We start from the raw sequence: 7,478 nt of genomic DNA on the forward strand, positions 1-7,478 counted from the left end.
TCTATATGTGTATAATGCGGTTTTTAATTGATAGTGGAGGGGCATGGGCTTCTATCTTGTGTATTATCTGTAGGTGGATTTTCATTTAAGCAATTATTATGTGGTAAAGAATGAAGAGTGGTGCATAATTCGGACAAATGTTGATTGAGCTGTTGCAGGGATTGTTCTTTCTCTTCTTTTCCTCTTGTGTGGAGCGAGTGAGTTCATCAGTGTTGCTAATCAAAAGTCTCAAATTCGTGTTCATCTCTCTCAGTTCCTTAAGAGTCTCTTCGTCTCAAGAAGATTAAGTTTGTCCAAAGACACCTGGAAAAGGTTTAGTTTTTGAAAGCATTATATTTCGGTTGCCTAGTTCCATGAGAGTTACCTTGTCTGTTGGAATACATTTTTAGATTACTGGCGTGTACAATACATGCTCACACATGTATGTATGTATATATATATATATATATGTATATATATATATATATAGGTAAGTGGTAGGTTTGCCTCGATCCTTCAGGGGTAGTCTGAAGCATCCAAGCAACCAGGGGATGTTTAAATCCGGAGGCACTCCTGGGATCACCTGTATGGGTACCGTCTTGGGAAGAGGGCGTCCAGAGGCAGGTAATATGTTGCTTAAACCGTAGTTTATGCATTTACTTGGAGGACAATCAGTAAGTTGTCATAATAGTGTTTGGAGTGTGGATATGTGTATACATATGAGTACGTACATGCACATATATGTTTGTGTGTGTATGCCCATATACATGTTTGTGTGAGTGTGTTGACATTATGAACACAGGAGGTGTTTCTTTCTTCTTTTTTTTTCCATAAATCTCCTTTAACAAAACCACTACATTATAGGGATGTCAAAAAACCGACACCGGCCCCTAAGTGATGGCCTTGAAAAATTCTGTTTCAGTCGAATGAATTGAATCCAGCACTTATTTTGGTCTGCTTTGCTGAACTGCTAGATTATGGGAGCATAAACACCAACACCAGTTATCAAGCAGTGATGGGAGACAGACAGACACACACATACACACACACATATATATTCGATGGGCTTCTTTCAGTTTCCATCCACCAAAACCACTCACAAGGCTTTGGTCGGCTTGAGACTATAGCAGAAGACACTTGCTCAAGGTGGCACGCAGTGAGACTGAACCCAGAACCATGTGGTTGGGAAGCAAGCCTCTTACTACACATAATATATGACAAAGATGGTGGGATAGGCTGGAAGTATAAGGTAAGTGATGACGTATGAACGGTCAAGGGGCCTTGCAAGTAGGACAGACATGTGAGCAGAAGGACAACTAGTGCGTATGACTTTTACTTTCGGGCTTTCACTTGGGACAGACATGGTGCCCCCGCAAGAGTTCAGGGAAATTGGCGTTAGGTTCTGGCCAGAGGTTAGGTCGGTGTATCCTAAGTGGACAGTATAAATGTTGCGAGAGGACCCATGTGACGGATGAACCAAGCTTTTTAGCCCATTTCACACACCTGCTTATACCCACTGATCCACTGACCTGTACGAGTTAAGGCAGCTGGTGTATATATATATATACAAACATATATGCTGTGTGTAGCATCGTGTGAAAGAGGGAGGCTAGTATATATTATATAAAAAAAACTTTAAGGCGCTGCTCCAGCATGGCCGCAGTCTAATGAATGAAACAAGTAAAAGAAAGAAAGGAACGTGAGAAAAAAACCCATACATTTCGTACGTATACCTGCGGCTAAAGACACGCAGCTAGCTTTACTGATTGAGTGTGACAAGGGACGGATTGACGTCTAGCAAGATATATTTAAACGAAGTCTATGAAAAGCATTCGACAATCCAGAATCGACCCACCCTCTCTGATCGAAGTAAGCAAGTCTCGAAGGTAAATTCTTCCATTTATTGTGAGATGATGGGGGGTGGATTGGTTCGCAAAAGTTTTGCTTCGTCTCGACGTTTCCATGGAACCTTTGATTTCTTTGTAGGATGCCAAGAAGATTCCGTCCAGATTCTCTGTGGTCGGCTGAATTCCTGATTGTTGTTTCTAAGTTATTTGGGGATGTAAGAGTGGTGCAATTGTATCCCCTAGACCCTCTCTGGTTTGTTTTCGATAAGCTTGGGTTCATTTCTGTGTATGTTTTTGGTTTGTTTTCCTTCAGCAAGGGCTTATCCAATGCCTATTCTACGATGAACTGTGTTTCGTAGTTAATAAACAAATTGCTTTGTCTTTGCCAGCCTTGTAGCGAGTTTATTTCTTCAGCTTCACAAGTTGTTTGCCACAGTTTAAAGACACTTTCCAAGCGTTGACCATCTCAATGTTTCTTTAATTCGTTGTAGATTTCCTCATCTATGTTCTTCAATTTTTCTTCATTGCTCAGCGCTCTAAGCTTAAGCAGTTCTATTTCTGTCTTCATGTTTTCCAAGTGTTAGTTTCTCCCATAATTGTCTTTGTTGGTCCTGTTCGTTTGGAATACGTTTAATTTGGAGTTTATGAGGCAGAATTTAACCAGTGTTCGTAAATTTCTGCCTTGTGCTTGTTTTTGATCATGTTCCAGAAAGTAACCTTTCTGGCTTTAAGTTTTTCATTCTATATGTGTATAATGCGGTTTTTAATTGATAGTGGAGGGGCATGGGCTTCTATCTTGTGTATCATCTGTAGGTGGATTTTCATTTAAGCAATTATTATGTGGTAAAGAATGAAGAGTGGTGCATAATTCGGACAAATGTTGATTGAGCTGTTGCAGGGATTGATCTTTCTCTTTTTTTCCTCTTGTGTGGAGCGAGTGAGTTCATCAGTGTTGCTAATCAAAAGTCTCAAATTCGTGTTCATCTCTCTCAGTTCCTTAAGAGTCTCTTCGTATCAAGAAGATTAAGTTTGTCCAAAGACACCTGGAAAAGGTTTAGTTTTTGAAAGCATTATATTTCGGTTGCCTAGTTCCATGAGAGTTACCTTGTCTGTTGGAATACATTTTTAGATTACTGGCGTGTACAATACATGCTCACACATGTATGTATGTATATATATATATATATGTATATATATATATATATATAGGTAAGTGGTAGGTTTGCCTCGATCCTTCAGGGGTAGTCTGAAGCATCCAAGCAACCAGGGGATGTTTAAATCCGGAGGCACTCCTGGGATCACCTGTATGGGTACCGTCTTGGGAAGAGGGCGTCCAGAGGCAGGTAATATGTTGCTTAAACCGTAGTTTATGCATTTACTTGGAGGACAATCAGTAAGTTGTCATAATAGTGTTTGGAGTGTGGATATGTGTATACATATGAGTACGTACATGCACATATATGTTTGTGTGTGTATGCCCATATACATGTTTGTGTGAGTGTGTTGACATTATGAACACAGGAGGTGTTTCTTTCTTCTTTTTTTTTCCATAAATCTCCTTTAACAAAACCACTACATTATAGGGATGTCAAAAAACCGACACCGGCCCCTAAGTGATGGCCTTGAAAAATTCTGTTTCAGTCGAATGAATTGAATCCAGCACTTATTTTGGTCTGCTTTGCTGAACTGCTAGATTATGGGAGCATAAACACCAACACCAGTTATCAAGCAGTGATGGGAGACAGACACACAGACATGAGGAGACACACACACACATATATATTCGATGGGCTTCTTTCAGTTTCCATCCACCAAAACCACTCACAAGGCTTTGGTCGGCTTGAGACTATAGCAGAAGACACTTGCTCAAGGTGGCACGCAGTGAGACTGAACCCAGAACCATGTGGTTGGGAAGCAAGCCTCTTACTACACATAATATATGACAAAGATGGTGGGATAGGCTGGAAGTATAAGGTAAGTGATGACGTATGAACGGTCAAGGGGCCTTGCAAGTAGGACAGACATGTGAGCAGAAGGACAACTAGTGCGTATGACTTTTACTTTCGGGCTTTCACTTGGGACAGACATGGTGCCCCCGCAAGAGTTCAGGGAAATTGGCGTTAGGTTCTGGCCAGAGGTTAGGTCGGTGTATCCTAAGTGGACAGTATAAATGTTGCGAGAGGACCCATGTGACGGATGAACCAAGCTTTTTAGCCTATTTCACACACCTGCTTATACCCACTGATCCACTGACCTGTACGAGTTAAGGCAGCTGGTGTATATATATATATACAAACATATATGCTGTGTGTAGCATCGTGTGAAAGAGGGAGGCTAGTATATATTATATAAAAAAAACTTTAAGGCGCTGCTCCAGCATGGCCGCAGTCTAATGAATGAAACAAGTAAAAGAAAGAAAGGAACATGAGAAAAAAACCCATACATTTCGTACGTATACCTGCGGCTAAAGACACGCAGCTAGCTTTACTGATTGAGTGTGACAAGGGACGGATTGATGTCTAGCAAGATATATTTAAACGAAGTCTATGAAAAGCATTCGACAATCCAGAATCGACCCACCCTCTCTGATCGAAGTTAGCAAGTCTCGAAGGTAAATTCTTCCATTTATTGTGAGATGATGGGGGGTGGATTGGTTCGCAAAAGTTTTGCTTCGTCTCGACGTTTCCATGGAACCTTTGATTTCTTTGTAGGATGCCAAGAAGATTCCGTCCAGATTCTCTGTGGTCGGCTGAATTCCTGATTGTTGTTTCTAAGTTATTTGGGGATGTAAGAGTGGTGCAATTGTATCCCCTAGACCCTCTCTGGTTTGTTTTCGATAAGCTTGGGTTCATTTCTGTGTATGTTTTTGGTTTATTTTCCTTCAGCAAGGGCTTATCCGATGCCTATTCTACGATGAACTGTGTTTCGTAGTTAATAAACAAATTGCTTTGTCTTTGCCAGCCTTGTAGCGAGTTTATTTCTTCAGCTTCACAAGTTGTTTGCCACAGTTTAAAGACACTTTCCAAGCGTTGACCATCTCAATGTTTCTTTAATTCGTTGTAGATTTCCTCATCTATGTTCTTCAATTTTTCTTCATTGCTCAGCGCTCTAAGCTTAAGCAGTTCTATTTCTGTCTTCATGTTTTCCAAGTGTTAGTTTCTTCCATAATTGTCTTTGTTGGTCCTGTTCGTTTGGAATACGTTTAATTTGGAGTTTATGAGGCAGAATTTAACCAGTGTTCATAAATTTCTGCCTTGTGCTTGTTTTTGATCATGTTCCAGAAAGTAACCTTTCTGGCTTTAAGTTTTTCATTCTATATGTGTATAATGCGGTTTTTAATTGATAGTGGAGGGGCATGGGCTTCTATCTTGTGTATCATCTGTAGGTGGATTTTCATTTAAGCAATTATTATGTGGTAAAGAATGAAGATTGGTGCATAATTCGGACAAATGTTGATTGAGCTGTTGCAGGGATTGTTCTTTCTCTTCTTTTCCTCTTGTGTGGAGCGAGTGAGTTCATCAGTGTTGCTAATCAAAAGTCTCAAATTCGTGTTCATCTCTCTCAGTTCCTTAAGAGTCTCTTCGTCTCAAGAAGATTAAGTTTGTCCAAAGACACCTGGAAAAGGTTTAGTTTTTGAAAGCATTATATTTCGGTTGCCTAGTTCCATGAGAGTTACCTTGTCTGTTGGAATACATTTTTAGATTACTGGCGTGTACAATACATGCTCACACATGTATGTATGTACATATATATATATATAGGTAAGTGGTAGGTTTGCCTCGATCCTTCAGGGGTAGTCTGAAGCATCCAAGCAACCAGGGGATGTTTAAATCCGGAGGCACTCCTGGGGATCACCTGTATGGGTACCGTCTTGGGAAGAGGGCGTCCAGAGGCAGGTAATATGTTGCTTAAACCGTAGTTTATGCATTTACTTGGAGGACAATCAGTAAGTTGTCATAATAGTGTTTGGAGTGTGGATATGTGTATACATATGAGTACGTACATGCACATATATGTTTGTGTGTGTATGCCCATATACATGTTTGTGTGAGTGTGTAGACATTATGAACACAGGAGGTGTTTCTTTCTTTTTTTTTTCCATAAATCTCCTTTTACAAAACCACTACATTATAGGGATATCAAAAAACCGACACCGGCCCCTAAGTGATGGCCTTGAAAAATTCTGTTTTAGTCGAATGAATTGAATCCAGCACTTATTTTGGTCTGCTTTGTTGAACTGCTAGGTTATAGGAGCATAAACACCAACACCAGTTATCAAGCAGTGATGGGAGACAGACAGACACACACATACACACACACATATATATTCGATGGGCTTCTTTCAGTTTCCATCCACCAAAACCACTCACAAGGCTTTGGTCGGCTTGAGACTATAGCAGAAGACACTTGCTCAAGGTGGCACGCAGTGAGACTGAACCCAGAACCATGTGGTTGGGAAGCAAGCCTCTTACTACACATAATATATGACAAAGATGGTGGGATAGGCTGGAAGTATAAGGTAAGTGATGACGTATGAACGGTCAAGGGGCCTTGCAAGTAGGACAGACATGTGAGCAGAAGGACAACTAGTGCGTATGACTTTTACTTTCGGGCTTTCACTTGGGACAGACATGGTGCCCCCGCAAGAGTTCAGGGAAATTGGCGTTAGGTTCTGGCCAGAGGTTAGGTCGGTGTATCCTAAGTGGACAGTATAAATGTTGCGAGAGGACCCATGTGACGGATGAACCAAGCTTTTTAGCCTATTTCACACACCTGCTTATACCCACTGATCCACTGACCTGTACGAGTTAAGGCAGCTGGTGTATATATATATATATACAAACATATATGCTGTGTGTAGCATCGTGTGAAAGAGGGAGGCTAGTATATATTATATAAAAAAAACTTTAAGGCGCTGCTCCAGCATGGCCGCAGTCTAATGAATGAAACAAGTAAAAGAAAGAAAGGAACATGAGAAAAAAACCCATACATTTCGTACGTATACCTGCGGCTAAAGACACGCAGCTAGCTTTACTGATTGAGTGTGACAAGGGACGGATTGATGTCTAGCAAGATATATTTAAACGAAGTCTATGAAAAGCATTCGACAATCCAGAATCGACCCACCCTCTCTGATCGAAGTTAGCAAGTCTCGAAGGTAAATTCTTCCATTTATTGTGAGATGATGGGGGGTGGATTGGTTCGCAAAAGTTTTGCTTCGTCTCGACGTTTCCATGGAACCTTTGATTTCTTTGTAGGATGCCAAGAAGATTCCGTCCAGATTCTCTGTGGTCGGCTGAATTCCTGATTGTTGTTTCTAAGTTATTTGGGGATGTAAGGTCGGTGGAGTTGCCTCCCCTTGTCCGTCTCTGGTTTGTTTTCGATAAGCTTGGGTTCATTTCTGTGTATGTTTTTGGTTTATTTTCCTTCAGCAAGGGCTTATCCGATGCCTATTCTACGATGAACTGTGTTTCGTAGTTAATAAACAAATTGCTTTGTCTTTGCCAGCCTTGTAGCGAGTTTATTTCTTCAGCTTCACAAGTTGTTTGCCACAGTTTAAAGACACTTTTCAAGCGTTGACCATCTCAATGTTTCTTTAATTCGTTGTAGATTTCCTCATCTATGTTCTTCAATTTTTCTTCATTGCTCAGC

At 40.7% G+C, this 7,478-nt stretch overlaps 1 long non-coding RNA gene across 1 annotated transcript; it reads left to right on the forward strand.

Moving 5' to 3' along the window:
- Positions 1 to 409: 409 nt before the first annotated feature.
- Positions 410 to 4,245, forward strand: LOC149129035 (uncharacterized). The gene is made up of 2 exons (XR_016240540.1): positions 410 to 1,865; positions 3,520 to 4,245. It is a non-coding gene; the product is annotated as an uncharacterized LOC149129035 (long non-coding RNA).
- Positions 4,246 to 7,478: the final 3,233 nt, after the last annotated feature.

This window comes from Octopus bimaculoides, unplaced genomic scaffold, assembly GCF_046866305.1.
Source record: "Octopus bimaculoides isolate indiv1 unplaced genomic scaffold, ASM4686630v1 Z4, whole genome shotgun sequence".
NCBI lineage: Eukaryota > Metazoa > Mollusca > Cephalopoda > Octopoda > Octopodidae > Octopus > Octopus bimaculoides.